Source organism: Triturus cristatus, chromosome 12, assembly GCF_964204655.1.
Source record: "Triturus cristatus chromosome 12, aTriCri1.1, whole genome shotgun sequence".
NCBI classification, from domain to species: Eukaryota; Metazoa; Chordata; class Amphibia; order Caudata; family Salamandridae; genus Triturus; species Triturus cristatus.
Window position 1 is genome coordinate 780,000,237 of NC_140595.1, and position 24,305 is coordinate 780,024,541.

At 48.5% G+C, this 24,305-nt stretch overlaps 1 protein-coding gene across 2 annotated transcripts in view; it reads left to right on the forward strand.

The window, feature by feature from the left end:
- The first annotated feature begins 2,382 nt into the window (after positions 1-2,382).
- Positions 2,383-24,305, forward strand: part of ARHGEF15 (Rho guanine nucleotide exchange factor 15) — a 344,297-nt gene continuing 322,374 nt past the window's right edge. The window contains exon 1 of one of the 2 annotated variants that reach the window (XM_085639089.1): positions 2,383-2,765. The gene's annotated coding sequence lies outside the window, so the exon portion shown is untranslated. The remainder of the gene's footprint in view (positions 2,766-24,305) is intronic. The other variant, XM_085639083.1, reaches the window with a different exon arrangement.

Genomic DNA, 24,305 nt, shown 5'->3' on the forward strand with positions numbered 1-24,305 from the left:
GTGCTGCTGTCCCAATATCTGGGGTGTCAGCGGGACAAACACAAGGGGACTTTATGACCGCGCGCAACGCTTAAGCCAAACAGATTCCCGTAGCTGGTATGCCTAAGGGATCATCACTGAGGGATCCGTAGTGGCATAATTCCTATAAGGTATAAGGGATGGTGGGCAGGGGCAAGAGTCGCCCCTTGCCCATGGTCACGCGCTGGCAGTGAGGTGCACTCCCGTGCCCCAGGTTAACTATCTGAGGGGACTGTACAAATGTTAAGTAACCCTTCTCGTCATAATAGTCAAAGCGGGCAGGCCCAGGATTGTGAATAGGTGTAACCTTCCCGCTGGGGGGCGAATAGTTATCGCACATCTTCACAGGCCCCTCTATTTCAACAGACCCTATCCGATTGGGATAGCGTCTAGGGATTGGGGGCATAGATGGGGCCATCTACAATCCAGGAGCTATAGCTCACTGGTATGTCTTGGGCCTGTGGTTATAAGGGATCTCACAGGGTTTGAGTCCCGCGAGCACTGTCAAACTGTCTTGAGGTGGCAGAATGTCAAACCCTTCTGTCTGCAGGGATGGTTCCCTTCCAGCTAGTTGCAGGAAGCCCTAGATAGGAGAGGTGCTGGTAAGACTATAGCGGGTTGGTGGGGGGCCCTGGCTGCGACGGTTAGCCGCCTCCAGGGCTGTGGCGGAGTTACAGGGCGATCTGGAAGCAGGCCGGTACAAAGGGTACCTCTGCGCGGCACCACGTGGTGCCTGAGCCAAAACGAGGAGCCTCCAGAGAGGTCCCGGAAGCCGGTCGGCGCCCCGCTAGGCCTGCGGGCGGTTGTGGGCCTGAACAACCGGGGGCTTGCTATGCGACGCTCCGCCCCGAGAGGGGGGGTGTGAGTAGAATCTCAACGGCACGTGATCGAAAAAAGAATCACTTGGGGGGCAGCACTTGCGGGTCGTTCCCGTGCTGCCCGGCTCATCAGGCGGGGCAGGTGAAGTAGATGGCCGCCTGCCCTTGGATCGCCCGTAAGATAACCCACCTATTACATATCCTGGAATTATGTAATAAAACCTGCAGCATTTGTTACCCACTTACAACTGTTTCTTGTGTCTTCTTTGGGCAACCTAATTTGGGGGAGGGGGGAAAGCGGGGTGCCCCTGGGGGTACTATGCCGCTGACCGCGGCCCCCGTAGGGGGCCACTCGGCGGTCGGCGCCTTAGTGGCCCCGGGGCCCCGGTCACCCCTCCCCACTCCCTCCTTCGGGGGGGGCGGGGGCAGGGATCCTGATTGTTGCCCCCCTTCGTGTCGGGGGCCGGAAGTGACGCGCAATGCGCGTCACTTCCGGGCCCAGGTGTGAGGGGAAGGCTATTTAGCCTTCCCCCACCCTCACTGGCGACCTCTTTGTCGCCCACCTCGCCTTTTTACCCTCCCTACCGCTTACCCGGCGTGGTGTGGTGGGGTGGGGTTTTTTGCTGAACGTTTTAATGTTTTCCTTTTCGTTGCAGGCGGAGTTACAGGGCGATCTGGAAGCAGGCCGGTACAAAGGGTACCTCTGCGCGGCACCACGTGGTGCCTGAGCCAAAACGAGGAGCCTCCAGAGAGGTCCCGGAAGCCGGTCGGCGCCCCGCTAGGCCTGCGGGCGGTTGTGGGCCTGAACAACCGGGGGCTTGCTATGCGACGCTCCGCCCCGAGAGGGGGGGTGTGAGTAGAATCTCAACGGCACGTGATCGAAAAAAGAATCACTTGGGGGGCAGCACTTGCGGGTCGTTCCCGTGCTGCCCGGCTCATCAGGCGGGGCAGGTGAAGTAGATGGCCGCCTGCCCTTGGATCGCCCGTAAGATAACCCACCTATTACATATCCTGGAATTATGTAATAAAACCTGCAGCATTTGTTACCCACTTACAACTGTTTCTTGTGTCTTCTTTGGGTAACCTAATTTGGGGGAGGGGGGAAAGCGGGGTGCCCCTGGGGGTACTATGCTTATTAGTACCCATCACTCTTTTGCTGGGTGCACTGCCCCTCTTCCCCAAACCAATTTCGAATGTATACTAGTGTGTGTGTTTATTTAGGTTTGTATATGGCGCTGCGTGCGCACAAGTGCAGCCTCGCAGCGCTAAAGTGCATCCGTTCTTTTAAAAATAAACTTTGTTTTTGGAAGTAGGAAACGTGCTCGCCCCTTTGAGTATAGATTCTGCCAGATTCGTGGCAACTTTCATCTGATTGAGTCATGCACAGATTGCATTAGATCACGGTTTTGTACCATCTCCAGCCCCCTCGACATCAGGACCAGCCCCCTCCACTCCTGCCCACCTCCTCAGCTTCCCCCGTTCCCTCTCCCCTCCCAGCGCCACCTCTCCTGCCTTCGCCCGGCCCCTTCCACCCAGGCCCAGCCCACCCCTCCGCATGTAGCCCGGCCTCTTCCCTCCCCAGCCCAACTCTCCATCCCATCCCCTAGAGTTCTCTCCGTCTCCGGCCCCCAGCGCCCTCCGTCCAAGCCCCCGTTCACCCTCCTGCCCTTTTACCCTATAGCTACCCTCCTCTACCCCCCCCCCCCCACCGATCATCCCCACCCACCATCCCTCCCTGTCTGCTCCACCGTCTCCAGCTGGACGCAGAACCCCCATCCGCAGACCCTTTTTCTTCGCCCTCTGTCCCAAATTGGAAGCCTTACCCCCGCCCCCTCCCCAAGCTGGAGCCCCCACCCGACTAGACTGGAGCCCCCTTCCTTCAGGCCAGAGCCGCGGACCCCGTCCGGAACCCTCACTCCCAGGCTGCAGGTACGGGGATGGGGATTTGGGGGGGGGGGGGGGGCGTTGTGCATGCCGGGGAAGCGGGTGCGGTGCATTTTGGGGGAACACGATGGACATTGTGCAGTGTGGGGGCTGTTGTGTGGTTTATGAGCGGGACAGGTTTGGGGCATTTGTCTTTGAGAAGGAAGAGACGCCCGTGTGTGTGATGTGTGCCCGTTCCAGCGCGAGGTATTGTCTCTGAGACAGACGCACTGTGGGGCACTGCCCTGGGGGTGAGATGTGAAGGGGGGGGGGGCACTGGCCATGGGCTGAAAAGATACTGGCCAATGGGGCACTGTTAGCGAACGGGCAGTGCTGTGGGTTGTGGCTGACAACGAGATGGAGAGACCTTGCTAGAGGTGCGGGGTGGGGGAGGGGGTGCATCGGTACCGTAAAGGCAACTTGTGGAGGAGAGCTGTGCACACAGGGCTGCACGAGCGCTTTGGGGATGGGATGCAGGGACGGGAGGGCTGTTGTCCATGTCATGTGGGGTGCTCCGCGGGCGCATTGTGCGGTGTTGGCACGGACGCTGTTCATTTGTGGGGGGGTGTCACGGTCTGTCAATGGTGGAGGTGGTTATGAGAAGCCCCGGCGCTAAGGGGTGGGTGTCCTTGTCCATGTTGGGGGTTGAGAGCTTGATGGGGCAGTGCCACTCGGGGGGACTAAAAGGGGTGGTGGGCTTGTTCAGGATGGGTAATACACAAGGTTTTGGGGTGTCACTGGCGGTGCAAAGGCCCCAGGGCCGGGGGACCGAACAGCCCATATGGAAGAGCCCCCCGTAGAAACCAGCTCCCGCCCGTTAAAGTAAACACTCGTCGGCGCTGCCCAGGGGGGTGCGAAGCGCCGTAGAAAGATTGAGGGGGTACGGACATAGTAAAGAGGTGCAGGCACTGACCGGGGAGGGAGGGGGAGAATTCTGAGATAGTAGGGGTGCTGTGCACTTTTCATGGGTGTGGTAATCGCTGGGGGCACTAACTCGGGGGTGGCAGCACACAATGTTTTAGAAGCCCTGTGCTTTTTTTTGGGGGGGGGGGGAGAGGGGGGGCGTAAAAGCACTAGGGGGCGTGGTCTACAGGGGCTCAAACCAGTGTTAGGGTGGGTGCACTGCTCAGGCGGGTGGAGTCCAGCGTGGGTTGCACTGTGTAGAGTGTGGAAATGCCCCTGATGGGCACTGCCCATGGTGGAGGGGTGGAAGCGCCGCAGCGGGGCCCTGTCCACTGGAGAGGGGCTGCTGCTGGTGTCGGAGGGGGGTGTGGGGGTGAGGGCTAGCCTATCACTGGGCAGTCTCCAAGGGTGGATTCACCCTGGGCAGGCGCTGCCCAGTGGGCGGACGCGTTCACCTGAGTGGCTTGGGGACTCTCCATGATTGTATACATTTGTGCACATGCACTAGATTGTGTATATCTAGTGCTTGGAATGGAATTACGGGCGTTCAGGCGCCCTCTCCCAGAGTGCCTGCTCGCTTCTGAGAAGCGCTGGCACACTCCCTTTAAAAGTGCTTCCCCTCTGCTGAGCAGCGCGCGCGCCCTCCCTCTCACAATAGCGCACAAATGCTGGTCCCCGGTACCTGACAGTACCGGCCCCTCTGAAGCACTGTGTGTCTCGTGCACCCGCGTCGTGCATCCGCCGGCTCTGGCCTCTCTCTCTTGGCACTGATCGTCCCTACTGCAGGGCCTTAACCTGCCGTGAGCCGATGCGTCGACACGAGCTGTGTTTCAAGACCCTTAAATCACCCCGTCTGCGAAGCACAGACCCTGGTGTGGGTGCACTGTCGGCCCTCCAGGGGCACCAGATGGTCTGTGGTGGTAGCAATGCATGCTGAACACAGACCCTGGTGTGGGTGCAGTGTGTCGGCCCTCCAGTGGCAATGGGTGGTCTGTGGTGGTAGTAATGGATGCTGAACACAGACCCTGGTGTGGGTGCAGTGTGTCGGCCCTCCAGTGGCAGGGGGTGGTCTGTGGTGGTAGTGATGGATGCTGAACACAGACCCTGGTGTGGGTGCAGTGTTCGGCCCTCCAGTGGCAAGGGGTGGTCTGTGGTGGTAGTAATGGATGCTGAACACAGACCCTGGTGTAGGTGCAGTGTCGGCGCTCCAGTTGCAGGTGGTTGACCATGGTGATAGTAATTTGTACCAAGCACAGACCCTGGTGAGGGTGCGGTCTGCCGGCCCTCCAGTGGCAAGGGGTGGTCTGTGGTGGTAGTGATGTGATCCACTCCGTCGGATCATTACCTCAGTGATAAATGCTGGACCTTCCGTGTCTGCACTGAGGATGCCCAGGTGAGGAGTGTGTCGGGAAATAAGAGGCATTGAACAGCCAGCCTTACTGACAAAGCCAATGGGCTTGGCTCTGGTGTAATGCATGCTCAGAGAGGCCCAACGCAGACTAACCAGTTTTCATGGAGAAGTGTCAAATAATACCAGCCCCCCCTTACCCCAACCCCCATACAAACTTAAAGGCTCCTCTCTGGAAGGGATTTGGCCAGCAAGCCACAGTAAAATCCCAACCCATCCGGGACGCCGCCTCGGGGAAAGCCCAAAATGTAGCCCACCACCACTGTCGCAACTTTGGGCATGGACTGTGACAGACTGCCTATGCATGACCAAAAAGCTGTGTACAAATCACACTCGCACGGAAAGTAGTAACCCAAACTACCCCTTACAGCCACACTGTCTTCACCGCTTCCCTTGCCTCTACTGAGAGGCGTGTGTCTCAACATTCAACACATGTGGCTCACAAGGACACAGTACGTTCTGACATACACAGCAGAATACACTAAGAGAACGCATGTTGAAAAACACTAAACACCTGACTTGCAGCATTGGTAAAGCCAGTAGTTCTGGTGGCGGTCCCCGGTTGTTTGCCTTTGTTGATGCTGGTTTGGCATGTGTTTTTTTGCAAAACTTTGTTGGGTAAACTTCCGGCCCTGAATCTATCTAAGCAGCAGAAAAGAGACGCATGTGTGCAAGAAAGCAAAGTGTGTGGGAGAAGCACAAGAGGGCGAGCGCAACGCAGAGGAGGTAGGAAGAAGCACACGGGAAGAGAGAGCAGCATGGAACAAGGTGGAGGGGGAGAGAAAAGCACACAAGGGAGACAGCTGGAAGACACAAGTAATAAGGCTGTGCTCCAGGGGCGGGACAAATACAAGAAGAGGAAGGAAAACCCACACAAGCTAACAAATAAAAGTCAGGGAATTAGTGGCAATAAAGCCAATCAAGGGTAAGCAAGGGGGGCGGAACCTAAGCCCATTGTAAGCTGAAAATAGGTATTTTCCCAAACCAGACAGCCTTCCCTGTTTGGTAGGTGAGACCTAAAGAACCCTCTGACCACTTGACGCAACAAAAACATTTTTATCCACCCTTTAGTTTATGGTTAAAAGTCCTGGAACGTTCCATTTCTCGAGACATGCTTCACAGGAGTGCACAAAATGGGCAGACACCCCCACACCTGGGGTCTATGGCTCAATGTCCAGAAGTTCCTGTCAAGGTTTGTGAATAGTGTGCAGGCCCTACAGAATGTACTACACCAGCCCACAAAATATTCACAACCGGGTCGGCACCACCTGCCAGCAACACACCATGGAAAGCCACAGACAGGAAGCGATATCTCTCAGGATCCTAGAACCGCATTACAGCCAAGAGAGGGACACAGCTGGGGCTCTCCAACAGCACAGAAAGCTACAAAACCTTCCACAACCAGACTTCACATTCACCCAATGCTTGTCTAGTGCCTGATGCACAACGGCCTGCGAAGGCTCACCGAGTACAGACTCGGTGACCACACACCTGGAATCAAATACATGCTTGGTGACCACACACCTGGAGCCAAATACAGACTCGGTGACCACACACCTGGAGCCAAATACAGGCTTGGTGACCACACACCTAGAACCAAATACAGGCTTGGTGACCACACACCTAGAACCAAATACATGCTTGGTGACAACACACCTGGAACCAAATACAGGCTTGGTGACCACACACCTAGAACCAAATACATGCTTGGTGACCACACACCTGGAACCAAATACAGGCTTGTTGACCACACACCTAGAACCAAATACAGGCTTGGTGACCACACACCTGGAACCAAATACATGTTTGGTGACCACACACCTGGAACCAAATACATGTTTGGTGACCACACACCTGGAACCAAATAGATGGTTGGTGACCACACACCTGGAACCAAATACAGGCTTGGTGACCACACACCTGGAACCAAATACATGCTTGGTGACCACACACCTGGAACCAAATACATGCTTGGTGACCACACACCTGGAACCAAATACAGGCTTGGTGACCACACACCTGGAACCAAATACAGGCTTGGTGACCACACACCTGGAACCAAATACAGACTCTGTGACCACACACCTGGAACCAAATACATGCTTGGTGACTACACACCTGGAACCAAATACAGACTCGGTGACCACATACAGGATCCAAATACAGACTCGGTGACCACATACAGGATCCAAATACAGACTCGGTGGCCACATACAGGATCCAAATACAGACTCGGTGGCCACATACAGGATCCAAATACAGGCCTGGTGACCACATACAGGAACCAAATACAGGCTCGGTGGCCACATACAGGATCCAAATACAGGCTAGGTGACCACATACAGGAACCAAATACAGGCTTGGTGGCCACATATAGGAACCAAATACAGGCTTGCTGGCCACATACAGGATCCAAATACAGGCTTGGTGACCACATACAGGAACCAAATATAGACTCGGTGGCCACATACCAGAACCAAATACAGGCTTGATAACCACACACCTGGGACCAAATACAGACTCGGTGACCACACACCTGGGACCAAATATAGACTCGGTGACCACATACTGGAACCAAATACAGACTCGGTGACCACATACTGGAACCAAATACAGACTCGGTGACCACATACTGGAACCAAATACAGACTCGGTGACCACATACTGGAACCAAATACAGACTCGGTGATCACATACTGGAACCAAATACAGGCTTGGTGACCACCTAAAGGAACCAGATACAGGCTTGGTGACCACCTAAAGGAACCAGATACAGGCTTGGTTACCACATACTGGGGCCAAATACAGACTTGGTGACTACATACAGTAACAAAATACAGGTTTGGTGACCACACACTGGAGCCAAATACAGTTTGGTGACCACAGACGTGACTAGGGGCCCAGAGAGGCCTGGATTATCCAGCAGTGGCGAGACTGAGCGACACTTTTTCCTACACTGCCCGGAATAGGCACTCCTGCCCCATTTCTGGAAGTAATTAAGAATAGTAGAGGCTAAATTCTGACCCATTCTAGGTGAAATGTCAACAGCAAGAAAGGACTTATCTGATGTCACCAGGAGAGAGAGGGTACAATAAACAGAACATCTTCACAGGAGGCAGACCAGAAAACCATTGTCCAAAATGTTAATATATGCATCAGTGTATGTACCCCGTGTTCGTGCTCTGGCCACCGTCTGAATTGTCATGCCAGAAGAGTATTTTTGGATTGCATTAGCGTGACTTAGAGCTGATTGTTTGAGGAGAGTGACTGCAAAACAGGATGACACTGAAAAGAGGCATTCCTCCCAGGCAGCGAGATGGTCAGGAAACGGCGTCGCTGAGAGAGGTTGACCCTAGGAGTTGCTACATTTGCTGGATGACGAAGGCTGCACTTTGCTACTTACTGCTGTCAGGGCCGTCTGAGTTACATCTGAGCGAACACTGTAGAAAGTTACTGTAATTTGACATTTGTATAGCATGGGGCTCCACTAATGTGAATTTTTAAAAGTGCTCTCACAACATACCTGAGGAAACTTTTGGAATAAAAAGTTATCATACTGCATTCTTGTCAGGCACCGTTTTGGTTTGGACACAATGTTTTACAGCAGTGCCTGACCCCATCATGGCCACCGCGACGACCGGTGCACTTTCAGCATCACGCACCAATAACAATCTGACCGACGCTATATGCTGCTCGTGCAATAACTAAACTCCCCAGGCCCAAACAATGCACGTCACCTGCATTCTTCACAAACAACCATGCACAAAGCCTGCAAATCTAACATACCACTTAAGGTATCTTATGTCTGATGGCGGTAAAGGCAACGCTGAAATGGTTCAGTCTGTTCAGCCCTATTTTTTCAAATGGCCGTGGTGCCTCGGAGTGTTGTCCAGCTGGGGTTTCGCTGACGTCACCGGCCTCAAGCAGGGGCCTTCCGCGACTCTCTCTCATCTGCCAATAGGAAATCAATAATTTATTTGCTTGTTTTGGACGCATCTCGCGTGAACCCTTTGACCCTCTAAGATAATACTGACATCTGAGCGAGTTTTTTTTTAATGTCAATGGTGACTTTAGTCAAGCAATATTTCAGGTCCCATCTTGCCCCTCCCCAACATTAAATACAATATTGCCCTACTGAAATGGGATGAAGAGGCGAGGGCCCTAAAATACATTTACAGGTTCGAGGACCCAGTACTTCTACTCCGAGTCTCCGTTACAAGGAAGGTTTCCAGTTCTGTGCTCCTGATTAGGTCTGGCTTGAAAGTGCAGAAGTCCTTACATTCTGTGATGACAGAGAAAGAGCTTTCAGATCAGTAGCGATTGAGGGACTTTGGCTCCACCTACATGTTGATCACCTTAACTACAGCATTTGATTGGACAGCAGTTGTATGCTTTCACCTAAAAAGAGTGCTTGGATTGCACTTTATAGGGGTTTGGTCTTCCTTGCTCCCTTTGATAAACCCTGTGGGTGGAAGATTCGCACACTGGAAATCTGTGTCTATTGTTGTGCCATCTCCAAGTTTGTACATATTTACGATTTTATTATGACTATGCCTGTTGGTTGCCTAGCGAGGAAGGGTACGCTCAATACCGTAGGCCTCAGATTTTTTTTTTATACTAAGAAACCAGTATACAAGCCTATTGACCTGATTGGTTATTTGTTATGTAGTAGCCTGTGTTGTATTTAACTGGTTACTTACTCCCTAGCTGCTCAGCTGGTGTGAGTGTGGTGCATGGAATGTTGGTGCGAGAGTCCTGAATGGAATGTTTGGGTGCCTGGATGCTTGAGGTGTCAGCTGGAGTATGGGCTGGCGCAATGGATTCAGCTGGCTTTAAGACTGATGTACATAGCAACTTGCAACTAATAAACCTAGAAAACTCTACCTGGCTACCTGTCTTAGGATACAGCATTATGTTCCGTGTCTTTGTAAAGCACGCTTTCACCCGTGAGTGCGGTGAACAGATGCGTGGGCCTGGCCCTGCCTGTGGTAGGTCGGTGAGTTGAAAAGCCAGGTCTTCAGCTGCTTGTGGAATGCAAGAGAGAAGCAAGCTCTGGTGCAGAGAGGGGGGTCGTTCCACACTTTAGGGGCGATATAAGAGAACGTCTGCCCTCCTGATCTGGTTCTGTGTGTAGGTGATGTGTGTGAGTAGGAGTCCAGCGGAGCTGAGGTGTCTGGGTGGTTGGCGGAAGGAGATGAGTGTATGCAGGTAGGTGGGACCTGAGTTGTGTAGCGCCTTGAATGTGTGTTTGAGGAGTTTGAACTGAGCTCATTTGTGCCAGGAGGCAGTGTAGTTCCCTCCGGTGTGGTGTGGTGTGAGTTCCGTGTTGGGGGTTGAGCCTGGCTGTCAAGTTCTGGATGGTTTGTAGTCTTCTAGTGAGTTGCTTGGCGATGTCAGCGTAGAGGGTGTTCACCTAGTCCAACGTGCTGGTGACTAGGTCGTTAGTGACAGTTTTTCTACTGTTGCTTGGGAGCCACTTGAAAGTCTTCCTCAGCATCTTCAGGGTGTGGAAGCAGGATGTAGTGGTGGGAGGCATTCACTTGTGCAGTCATGCCCAGTGTGCTGTCATTGGGAAATATCTCAGTTGCCTTCTGTCTGATATGTTTGTTATGAAAAGTTATGACCAAGTGAATAACTGAGTTATATATTGGGGAAAGCCTCTGATGAAGGCAGTAGGTCTTTGAGTGTGTTGTCATTCCTCTGTTTAAGGCTGTAGCTATGTATTTTGTTACATGGGTTTGCATAGATTACCATAGTATGCAAGGGTGTTGGTGTGCAGTGCACACCTCTAAAAAACCAAAACCTGGCGATAGAAGATTTGCACTGTGATATTCCTGGATAGACCATTCTAGGAGGGGTTGTATATTGTTTTGCCAAATGTAATTGTGTACTTTTTAGTCATTTGTTTACTGTATGCCTGATGAGTGCATTGTGGGAAAGCTTCAACTCAAGACAATAGGGCTCACTTGGTTATATTGAGAAGCCGAGGATGAAGGTTTTAATCCTGATTGGCTCATTGGGAAGAGCTATGTCAAATGACATGTATCCAGTCTGTTTATAGCAAAAAGTTATGATAAAGGCAGTAGGCCTGACTTTTTTTTGTATTGTGAAATCCTATGTTAAAGCCAATAGGCATCTAAGGGTGGGTTGTTATTACTCTCAATTAAACACTACAGGTAGTTTTATTTTTACAGGCAAACTCACGGATTAGAATCTCACAGATTACCTTAGTAGGCAAGGATTTTGGTGTTTGGTGCCCCCTGACAAATCTCCAGGGAAGAAAATTGGCATTTTCAGAATCACTTATAAAAGGTATTTTTGTTTTTGTTGAAAGTTTAAGTATTTCCAACTAATGTGTACAATCGTTGTCAAGCCTGTATAATACAGTAAACAGTTAGTAATTGTACATAGCACAACAGTTCGTGATGGTCAGCATAGTAGCAACATATCCGAGCAACAGTACAATATGAAAGCAATGACATTGGCTGTGCATCGCTTTTAAAGAGATCAGGATGTTCCCGTAAGTAGACAGTAAGGGGTTCCCAGAAGTTAGAGGGTTTAGCAGCTGTGGGCAGTTCTTCTGCGTATACCAAAAAATTGTCTTTACAATAAATGGAGTCCAATATCCAGCGGTTTACGGAAGGTGCTTTTGTGCTGTCCCAGTGCATTGGTACGCTCCGTTTTGCTACAAGTAGCTCTATGGCAGCTAAAAAAAATTTGGGCAGATTTCAAATGCGTTGGATGCCCCAGCAGACATATTTGTGGCGTGCAATCTAGTTTACAATTTAAGATTTCACTTGGCATAGATATTACCTGTTCCCAGTATAGCTTTACTTTGCTACAGTGCCATGCCAGATGTCCAAAGTCAGCCTGGTCAGTCCCACAGCGTTTACGCTTCGCATCCGTCCGTAGGCCATGTTTATGTAAGTTAAATGGAGTGTGGTAAGTCTGGTGCAAGTATTAAAATGAATAATACTTAAATTCCCATTAGGAGTGAGAAGTTCAGTGAGTGCACAACAGGACTGCCATTCATCCGCACTCAGTGGCTTATCTAACAACAAATTCCACTTGTCATGTGCTTTTTGGGTGTTGGCGCCAATTTCCCTTTGTAGGGTTCTATAGAGTCTTGTTACCATGTTGGCATTGTCTGAAGCAGCTATTAGTAACTGTAGTGTGTCTAGTGGGGGAGGCTCATTTGGGTATGTAGGGTAGAGTTCTTGGATAGCTGCACGTAGTCTGATACGCAAATTTGAACAGCAGTGTTTGATTACTCACATATGTCAAATCGGTTGGAGTTATGAACGTGCCATTAGGGTAGAGGTCGCCCATCACCGTGATGCCAACCTGTTCCAGTAAGTTCATAGCCCCCTTTTCCTGTGTGACAGACAGAGCAGGGTGTTGAGCCAGAGGCATGTTTGGTGCATAAATCGGAGTTTTGTCTGTAAGATGACTAATACGCTTCCATCCCAGGGATGTGGTGCGTATTGTAATAATTTAATGTTTTGTCAAATGAGGTCGGTGATGCGGCAAGATATGTGCCAATTTAATGGGATGGGCGTCACCATCCTCTACTGCGAGGTGCAGCATATAACGTATTGGATGGAACCAGTTTTGCGCGTATTGCGCCTGGGCGCATAGATACTATAAGTATAGATCAGGCACTGTAAACCCGCCTGAGGCGTATGGCAGTGTCATTGTTGTATGAGAGTAGGCTCTGCTTCACATGGGTACCCCCACTTTTTGCTGGTGTTTCACTGTTTTTCGACCTTAGTCCGGCTGTGGCCCTGCTAATCAGGACCCCAGCCTAGCTGCTTCCTCTCTAAAATGGTTTGCATGTACATTAGGTACATATCTAATTGGATTCTGGAGTGCCTTATAAGCCCCTAGTATATGGTATACTATGTACCTAGAGCATAGGTACCTCAGAGGCCTACCAGGGGCTGAAGCATGTCTTATGCCATCCCTGGGAAGCACTCCAAAATGGCACCACAGGTCTGCTACAGCAGCCTGGGTAAGGGTGTGCTTGCACCCGTTACTGTGGCATAGGCTACCTATATCGCTACCATTGCACACACATATAAAACCTGTAAGTCACTCCTATGGCAGGCCTTACCAATCCTGAAGGCAGAGTGCTTGGTTTTTATATGAGAGGGTGCCCCGGCATGAGCAGAGCCCCTCTGCAGCGTTGAGAGTATCTCCTCTGATCCTGTTTGTGGTGCAGCCTGACCATTTACTCTTAAGTGCATTATAACCCCGCGGTAAATGCTAACTTTGGGATGACTGCACGGAAACATGTCGTGTTTGGTGTCAAACGCTCTGGAATACTACCCCCCCCCCCCCCGCCAGTTCTGGCGGCGGGGGTAGCATTCCACCCTTCTAGAGGGAGAGACATGTTCACACTGGTCAAACCCGGTAGGACTTTCCTGAGCCCTGGCATCACAAAATGGATGCCTCTGCCACAGACACAGGTCTGGCCTCCTGCTGCTGACCGAACCTCCGGCAGGGGAGGCCTGGACAATAGGTTTCCTGTCGAAGGGAGGTGTAACCACCTCCCCAGACAGGCAGATGTGTATTGGGGCTGGGCGGGAGCACTCTCTGGTGCTTTGAAGACCTGCACTGGGGGCACATTTGGTGTCCCTGTGCATAGTCCAGTTCAAACAGGTTGCAGGGGCTACCTGCCCCTGCTCTGGCACGAAACTGGACAAAGGAAATGGGTGTAATCACCCCTCTTTCCAGACCCACCCATAGGTGGGGCCTTAGAGTTAGTCCATCCCCTAAACTTAGTTTAAGTATAGGAATCCAGTCCCTAGGACTTTAGATTACCCTGGATGAAACTCTGCAACGTACATCCTGGACCTTTGACATTCTATCTTGACTAGAAGACTGAAGAAATCTCCCTTGGGGTCAAGGAGTGACTCCCCTGCTTGGCAGGCACCAAAGAAGCAACTGACAGGTCTGCATCGCTGAAGCTCCCGCCGGACGGCGAAGTCTTTGCATCACCAGAGGTGGATTTCCAGACTTCCCCGAGGCTACCCTGAGTCCACAGCTAAGTTGAGTCCCGTGGCTATCGTGGGTGACGTGGAACCGTGACCCCTGGACACCGTGATCTTTTGCAGCAACAGCATCTTTCTGGGCTTCCTCGAAGTTGTACTTTGGTCTCCGAGTAGCCCCAGCCTTGAGCACCTCCTGCACTGAAGATTGCTGGCCTAAACTCCACGAGTGACCCATGGGCCAGTTTCAAGTGCGACCGCTCGAGGCTCCGTCGCGATCACTAGCCCATTGGCTAGCAGGTCCCCACGAAGGCAACTCCTCTTCTGCTTGGGCTTTCCTGGTTGCTCCAGACGTGCCCTGACTTACCCTCACTGGGTGAGTCCTTCAGACCTTGCTGGTCTGCACCGCAGTCCTTTCTCTGAATTCCAGTGCTTTGCCGTTGCCAAGGCTTGTTGGGTCCATTCTGGTCGCCAACACCGCAGCACTAGACAGACTTTGTGGGACAGCTCGAATCTGGCTCGTGGACTACGTCGACGCCTCCTGGACCTCGTGGCTGAAGTCAAGACACCCATCAACTCACCTGAAGCACCCGACATCTGTGGGCATTGGTCCATCATGCCCTCGGTCACTGGCTAGTGACCCAGACTCTGTCCCCTCTGCTTTCAGGTTCCTTCCATCCTAGATCCAGGCTTGGATCTCCTCGGACACTTCTCCTCTTCACGGCAGCAGCAGTTCTTCGCCAGCTTCCATTGTAATCAACTACGCGACCCGACACCAAAAGACACCCATACACCCGGCTTCCCTGGGTGAGATAACTCGAGTACTCTGGTGCTCCCGTGGGTGCTAGCCCTAGAACATCTTAAGTGCAAAAGGGTTTGGTCCTGACTCGATTCCAAGTGTCCCTAATCTTTAAATTTCCAACCGCGACATTGCCCATAGAAGCTAACGGAAACCCGCGGTTGTGTTTACACACTGCACACGGCCCCCGTGGGTCCCCTGCGTCCCTACCTTGGGTGGTTCCTTGGGGTCCCAGCAATTCTACAGGCTCTAGGCCTTGTGTCTAGTTCAGTCGTGGTTCTTATACCACTTTATTGGTATATGGTTTGGTACGCCCCTAGGGCCCAAACGTGTATTTGTGCTATTACTGTTGATTGCTAACTTGTAAATTAAGTACTTCGAACTCCAGTCTCATAAAGAGACTAGAGGGGTGTGTTTTATCTTAAATACATATATTTTAAATATATACCTGGTGTGCTTGTCCTTTCATATGATCATTCAAGAGATTATAGACTGGTAAAACAAGCTGCTTTACATTCCTTCAAGACTTAGCCTGAAGGCTGCTCTCCATAGCTACCACTAGGATAGCTTTCAATAAAGGTTGTCTTTAACCAATTCACTATAAGGGGTTGTTTGGGCTGATACAAGGTGCCCACTAGAACTAGTGGACAGCATATATCGAGCCACCTTCTCACAATCGTGTGTAGACTTATTCTGGCTTGTTTCTCAGCTCATATTAATGTAATCAAGTTTGTACGCAGGCGTTTAAAAATGGGGGCTGGTGGTGTGATAGGGATGTTAGTGAAAAGTTAAAGCAGCTTAGGAAGGATCACCATTTTTGCAAGGGATATCCTATCCGCTAAAGACAAAGGAAGCATGATCCATCGGGCTATTTGTGTTTCTAGTTTGTCAATTGCATTTTACCATAATTTATCCGGAGTACGATTTCAGAGTCGCGGTGAATCCAAATTCCAAGGTATGTAATGGGCTTGTCCCGCCAAACTAGCGGGAAGTCCATGTGTGGTGCTTTCGTACTTTCAGTGAGTGGTATCACTGCCGATTTGGACCAGTTTATCTGGAGACCGGATTGCCTACCAAATTTTATATATTCTCCAAGTATTGGTGATGGATTGGCGTTGGGATCTCTAATATACAGTATCATATCATCTGCAAATAGCGATATGCCAATGGGACGTAAACTGAATTTTAAGGCCGTGAGAGCATATTGCTGTCGTACTTTACAAGCTAACGGTTCTAATGCAATAGAGAATAATAGGGGGGATAATGGGCATCCCTGCCACATGCCGCGTTGTATTGGTATTGCATCTGATATATGTCTATTGACTTTGTACGCGCAGTGGGTTTAGTGTAGAGGAGTTTAATCCAGTTTATGAACATAGGTGGGAGTCCAATGCGCTGCAGAATCGTAAACAGTTAAGTCCATTCGACCAAACCAAAAGCCTTGGCTGCATCAAGGAGTACAGCCAAAGCCTCCAGTTCAGCATTGAGTTGATGTAAGAGGGCAAATATTGTACGAAGGTTAAGTGCTGTTGATCGGGATGGTATAAATCCCGATTGGTCAGGCAAGACAATAGCTGTCATAAGTGGTTGTAGCCTAGTCGCAATAATCTTAGCTAGTATCTTAGTATCCATGTTTATTAAAGATAGTGGCCTATATGATTCAGCCAACTCCGGGTATTTATCTGGCTTTAATAATGCTACTATTAGTGCTTTGCGCTGTGTTGGGGGAAGAGTCTGTCTATGGTATGCTTGATCATACATTTCTAGCAGATATGGACTAAGTAGGTTGGAGTATGTTTTGTAAAATTCACCCGTATAGCCATCGGGTCCTGGAGTTTTGCCATTCGGTAGTGTTTTTATAGCAGCCTGTACTTCTTCTATAGTGAACGGTTGTGCTAGCAATTCACGTTGACCGTCCGACAGCCATGCCAATGCAATATCCTCAACATAGTTTAGTATCTCCTGCGTGTGCGCCGTGTCCCGTGCTTTATACAGCTCACCATAGGTGTCCATAAAAGTGGTTAGATTGCCATCTGTGTCATAGTGTGTTATGTTATTGCCATCTACCATTTGTAGAAAAGTATGTTGCTTGTGTTCTCTGCGCACATTGTGTGCAAGTATGCGCCCCCGGTCTGCCTCCCTCGCCCATCTCGTGCGCTGTGTGACGTTTTGTGTTATATTTCAGTTCATCGTCCGCTATTGCATTATATGCGTTTATTTCTTCTCGAATGTTACCTAATATATCTGCACTGCGAGTGTTGTCGTATTCCATTTCCAGTTTTGAATGCGTACCTCACATTGCCTTAATTGGGTGCGGATATCTTTAAGGATCCCCGCAGTGGTACTGATGCAGATGCCACGCAGGGTCGCTTTAAAGGCTTCTCAAAGGGTGCCTGCACTATCTACCGATTGTTTGTTGATTGCAAAAAAGTCTTCTATTGCCGCGTGAGTTGTCTCGGCGTAGAAGGGGTCCAAGAGAGAAGCTGCATTGAACAGCCATACAAATGGTGGTGGAGTTAATATGGGGACTTGTAGGGTTAGCAGGACAGGTTTATAGTCCAATAGCATTTTAGGGAGGTGTCTGACGCCCTGGGCCCATGTGCATGCTTGTTCCGTGACTATCCAATAGTCGATCCTGGACCAACTATTATGTACAGAAGAGGAGTGAGTGCTTTTGTGTGTGTGTGGGTTACGCATGCGCCATATGTCATGCATACAAAACTCTGTCATTGCGCTTAAGATGACAGCGGCAGCTCGTTGATGATACTCGGCTGTGGTATGTGATCTATCACATGCACTATCAAATGTTACATTCATATCTCCGCTCCACAGAATCACTCACAAAACTTCTTCAGAGTTTTTTTTTTTGGCAAACATAATTTGTAATTCTATTGAGCGTATTTATCTGTGTGTGTGTTAATGTCATTCTTAGATGTGGCCTGATAGCTTTCGCTGACTCTCAGGCTCCAGTAAAACATAAAAATCATAGAAGGGCTTTGGTTTGCCCTCTTCCGCCATTGATAGTTTGAGTGTCGTTCACATTCAGTTTCTGCCCATAGCAGCATATAGACTGCGACAATAGGTCCGACAGCTTCAACCATTGCCAGTGTTGTGTTGTGAGTGACGGTACTTTGCTCGATCACACGTGCACATCTGTAATTTAGGGTTCTACTTCCTCCTTCTATAGGTCACCTATTTTTCATTCTTTCTCTTATTTTTTTTTGCCACACAATAACTCCTCAGAAAATGCTGCAAGGCTTCTTGCTTGCTGCTCACTTCATCTGCAGTGGACCCTATTCCTTGTAACCAGTGCTCTTCTTAAACTGGGTGGCCATCTTGGAATGGTATTCTCCATAGTTTATTATTGTTTACTTTTCCAAGATCTTTGCCATGTTCAAAAAATATGCCAGGCAACTTGGATCTGCACAGTAAATATATACGCCATGTGCACTTACATTCTAAGATGCCTCCCACCGTTGTGTTTGTGGCTTGTTTTCTTATTTCAAGCACACGCCTGCCATGTTTATGTGGCAGTATTATTTGTTTTGTCTACTTCTTTATTATTTTAAATTATCTTGCCTATACTTGTTAAGCTTCTGTGTTTGATTTTGGCTGGTAAAGTTGGTGAATGCTAAAATGAGTTAGTAGGTGGATGAACTGATGCAAAAGTGTAAAGATGAATGACAGAGTGAATGTATGATGACATATTGAATGGCCAAATTCACCATTGGCTGAAGAGGCACTTCACTTATTAGCCAGACCTATTGGAATTGTCAATCCTTGTTTGGCATTTCCGTCTGCATTTATCTGTATTTGTTTTTTGTTCATCTTATTAGAATTTATCCATTTGTTTTTCATGCACTGCGAAATAGTGAAGTTGCACTAGCATATTTCAATTCAATTAATTGATATATGGACACTCCACTTTGTAGATTTATAAGTGTTTAGAGCTAGATGCATGCACATATTTTGCATCAATACTCGTTTTAAAACACTAGTGTTTTCATTAAAAAAAAAATGCATGTTCACATCTCAGCTTCATAGGGATGTCTGTCGTTTTTAGGTATGACCTGACAGCTTAGCTCTCTGCAACACCTTGTCCCTAGTCTGAACATAAACAAACATCAGACTTCATAGAGTAAATGCCTCTCACCTCGTGTCATTGGCTGTATCATGCCACCTCTAGGGAAGTGTTTCCATTGCAGTTCTATTGCAGGCATGACATACTTTCCTGCAACTTTGAGCGCACCATGCATGCTTTCCCTTTCCAAGCAACCCGGGACAATGGCGGCCGAGGTCTCGCATTTACAAGAGTTTGAGCTATTGGCATTGTAAATGACAATGCCTTTTATTTATGTGTTAATTATCAAAACAGATAAATAAAAGGCATTGTCCTTTACATTGACAATAGCTTAAATTCTCACAAATGCAAGACCTATTGCGTTGAAAATGCTTGTTATACTTGCTGTGCTGTCAATCTGCACATCTACTGGATGGGCAGACATGACTCACAGAACCGATTTTAAAAAAAAAACAAAAAAAAAAAAAAAAAAAAAAAAAACGAAGCCTCACTTTCTTTTATATTTTTAGGTCTCGCATAGGCAGCGCATGCGCTGCCTCTACGAGGCATCAAGTTGTCTCTATGTGGTGGCAAGCGGCCGGTAGTTTCCCCTGCCGCTTGCCATTTGCTGAATGTTGCCATAGCTCCTGTTAGCTGGCTTTTTAGTGGCTGTTAATGTCAAACTGACTTTTGTGTAGTCCGGAAGCAGTGGTCACTAACTACAGTTTTTGTCCGCTTTTGGCTGGGTGTTCGCACTCCTTCTTTGTCTCGCGCATGTGTGCCTGATGTAAATATGGCATCGCTTCAAGGCGCATGCGCAAAGCTGCTTCAGGAGCCGGTGTGCGCGAGGGGTGGCTCGATCGGCGGCTGTAAGCGAATGTCGGCAAACCATACTGAAGAGTGTCGATGGAAGTATGCGCTTCAAATGGCTCGCTGTATTTGGGGGAACAATATTACTTGAAACGGTGAGTTGCCTAACGTGCTGGACTCTTCTCGGCTCTGAACTCTTGTTGGTTCCTTTTGTGAGCGTTTGCCAAGCTGTGCTAGTCATGCACGTGACTTGCTGCTTGCACTCACCATGGCTTTGAGTGGCCACGTGGGAGTCCTGCGTGCTTGGAGCAGATGCCACTGCCCTTGCCTTTAGCGTGTAACCCACTGCCCACGCTCACCATGGCTGTAAGAGTTTGATCACGTTGGAAGCATGGGCATGTGTTGAAAGAGCATCTACGTCTGTATGTTGGAGACTGAGTGCATTGGTAAAATGAACTGTAGCAATCTATGTCCTGTTCTATTGCAGTGTTTTGTTGTTTGTGGTGTGTTTGGGACGCAGTGCACAGGCAAGATGGATTGCATTATTGAGGGTCTGGCAGCGCAAGAATACAGTCAGTGTTTTACTTAAATATGGTGATTTTCTAACCATGGCCTCTGCGGCAGTGTTGGGTAGAATAATTTGCTTGGACAGCGTGTTTGGAGCCAATAAAGCTTTCTTCAAAAACTTCTGACACGGCCTCTTGTTGTCATAGAAGGGCATTACATTAAAGTTTTCCTTTGCGGGAAGGTTTTACTTCTGAGGGAGTCACAATACGCCCCCTCCATGTGTAAATCTCTGACGTGGCATAGTGGGATAGGTCTTTATCTCACTAGACACCCCTACTTACGTCAATGTGTGATGGTGTTTATGGAGATTGGCTTAAATACTTTCAAATTTGAATGGACGCGGTACGCGAATTGGGAGACGAACTTCCCACACCGCTGTTGGCGTCTCTCGGCATCTTGTTGTGAGAATATTGGCAGATACAAGTAAGTCTTGGGGCTGGTTTTCTTTCTGTTGGTCGTACTATTTTTCGTCGTTTTCTTTTGGTATGGATGTGAATTTAGCAGAACATGGTGTGTTCCGTTGAGGGTCTGTTGATTGAGGTATTATCTGTACGGCAGGAATATTCTTCCAGAGTACAGACCTGCGGTATGCATGACTTGTAAAATGTATTACGAGAAGAGTGCTAACTGGGCCTATAGTATTGTGAAGCACTGCTCGTGACATAGGGGTCGTTTGAAAATGTGGCATGCCTCCAAGGTACTTTGGGAATTTAAAGGGCACACGGCGATATGACACTCATTCGTCTGACTCTATCGGATATAATGAACTAGACCTTACTTCATAAACATTTGATCTTCACCAGATATGAATCAAGCAACTGTTTTTCACCGGATATAATAAACTAGACTTTGTTTTTAAAGCAAGCATCAGATGAAAATATGGCCGCGTATTACATTTGCGGGTCTAAGGATTACTCAGACGGAAGGGGGCCATCCATACTTGCTTAGTTAAGCAAGCCAATCAGCTGTCATCATAATAAAACAAGGTAGGCACTGCCAAAGCCAAAAGGCTGGCAAGCCATGCCAGACTGATTGGCTTTGTCAATGCTTGTTCCTGATCCTGGATTCACTCAGTCTAGCCTTTCTGTGGCAGCCTTCTTGCAATAGCTTCTCTCCTCTGGTAGGTGGGACCATCTGCCTCTTTCTTTCTGTGGCAACTGTTGCAATACCTTCTCTCTTCTGGTAGGTGCCACTAATGCCTCTGTCGCTTCTCCATCGTGCCCATGAACATCATAACCGTAAACCACAAAAGGGCTCCACTTATGAGTCCAAACATCAGTTTTTCATTTTTTTTATAACAACAAAAGACACAGATCTAAAGCAAAGCTCCTACCTATTTGTTTAATTTTTCCTTCACCACAAAATCCAAAGCTTTCCATACCACACAATTTAAATTCACGCATTTCCAATCCACATGACATAATAAAACAGCAAACCACATACATAAACTCAACAAAACAATTTCGCTACACACCACACACATCCAAGCTCTAACTCAAACAAATGCGAGACCTATTGCATTTCCAATGCTTGTTTTAAATAGCTTCAGGAAATGCATATTTTTCCGGCTATAGTTATGTTAAAATTAGTAAACACAAAAAACAGCACCATTGTTAATAGTGAAGTCTTCCTTCTCAAACACCTCCATGATGTGGACGTCCGTGCCAGCCAGGATCTGTCCAGTGGCATCTCAGGGGGATTGTGGGGGGCAGATGGGAGCATGTGTCTCTTCTCATCTTTTTGTCGTTGCCGTGACTTATGCCCACCACCACAGCTGCTAAATGTACAAGGAGGCGACACAGAAAAAACAAAGACACTTAACCTTCCACACACATTAATTTGTCTAACCACCTTTCATTGCAAAGCAGTGGCCTTTGTTTAAAATGTTTAAATCTGACTTTGTATGTAGGTATGTATATATGTGCTTACTTACATATAAAGTCAGAGTTCAACATTTTAAGCAAACATGTTTCTATTAAGCTGGTGGCGCTAATGTCAATGTAAGTCACTTTCCTTTCATAACGTTGGTGCTGTTTGATGAATCTGCACGAAACCTTCCAAAAAAAAAAAAGTTCACTTACTTAGTTTGGCGTCTTAAATGAAAGATTTGTGCTGATCCATCAAGCAGGACCAAGAAAGAACTGGGTGTCCCAAAATGTACATTTTCAATGTTAATTCCCATAGGAAACTTTACTCTTCGATACAGAAAAAAACATCTTAACAGAATTACACCAAATTTGACAGAAAGTTAGAACTTTACTCGGACTGTATGCTTCAAATACACGCAGTCGTTCATGACAAATTTGCATTTAACGTGGGGCTCTCTGTGTTCATGAAAGAGTTAATCTCCAAGTAAGGTTAGTGATCTCTGGACAACTGGGTCCAGGGAGAACCTTTTCTCCTGTTGGCCAATGGGGTCCGGTGGCACCCAGGACTGTATCACACGACCTTGCATGCTGATTGGCCAACCGCAACATCTCAGAAAAGTGTTGTACAGGCGTTTAGAGACCTCAGGAGCTTGATCTCCGTGTCCTGAAAAAACAAAAATAATAACAAATAAGGCAGCAGGGTAGAGACACCCTGATCCTCTGGCCCTTTTGGGGGAAGGAGAGAGAAGGACTTTGCCCTTAGTGATACATTTTTTTTTAAACACATTTTCTGTGCCCCCGGTACCAAGATGCTCTAAGGGACCCAAGGCAAGCCTGCCGTGAAGTTCTCCAGTACTACTGGGTAGCCGCTGTACAAGCGTATACCCCCTGGTTCCGTGGTACTGTGCGAGCTTCCTCGTTGGGGGTTGTTCAAGTTCTAGGTAGTTGAATAATCTATAACTAGCGTATTTCGTGTTTATTTATTTATTTATTTATTTTTTTAACATTGTTGCATGTCCCATTCCGACCTCTAACTATAATGTCAGTTTAACCTTTATAGGAGGCCCCACCACTTTTATCTGTGGTCCAATGTGTGCCCATAAAATCCTAGCAATGCCATTGGATCTGTTGGGCATCTTCCCTCTGCCCCTTCATGAGCAAGATGAAGCCCCTCCTCTTCAAGCAACACCTCTCGCCACTCGATGGCTGCATTTTATTGGCTGTGTCATTGTGCTCTTGGGTGTATTTTCTTTAGTTAACAGGTTACCCAGAGTGTGACGTTTCGGAGACAAGAGTTCCATTATCCTAGCACTGGGCATGTGAACACTTGCCCACTAGAGGTGCCCCTCTTACATGTGTGTTGCTAACAGGCACTGATTAGTGGAGGTGTGGAAGAGGAAAGTATGTTGGAGAGGTTAGATTTCTCTGGCCCATATAAGGCTTGATGCCTGATGCAGAAGGCCTTCAACTGGGGTTGGGCAGCGAAGAGGGGTGAGTCAAGGGACCAGGCAGGCAGGCATCACACTATTACTGTCAATGACCCCATCATGGCTTGACCCATTTCCTGATACAAATCACCACACTGTCTATAAACATGTTCTGAAAACTCTATTGATTGTTTCTGCAACAATTAAAAACCTAGCAGAAAAATGGAAGTCACATCTGATTGGGCACGTTCTCACCTGATTGGGCACGTTCTCACCTGATTGGGCACGTTCTCACCTGATTGGACACGTTCTCATCTGATTGGACACGTTCTCATCTGATTGGACACGTTCTCACGCTCCATCTCTTTCTTCCGATTACACACTAATCCCCTCTCCTTTGCACCCTGATGTAACTCTGGATACACATAGCACCTCTGAAACTCATCAATAATTAAAAGAACGCCACGCCCTGCCTGGGCTGCATTATATTGTGCGACTAACAGGGCGAGGCACTTCCAGAAATTTTAGGTAATTTAGAAGATAACATTCTCGGCTGCAACAGGTGATGTGGCTACAACAGGTGGCAAAACATGGGGGCGTTCCGAGAGGAAAACTAAACACTTCTCTCTGGATAATAGCTTCTTCGCAAACGTCATTTTTTGGCCTTAGGAAAGGAACAATAAGCAATACATTAGCAAACCTTGGCAAAGCTAT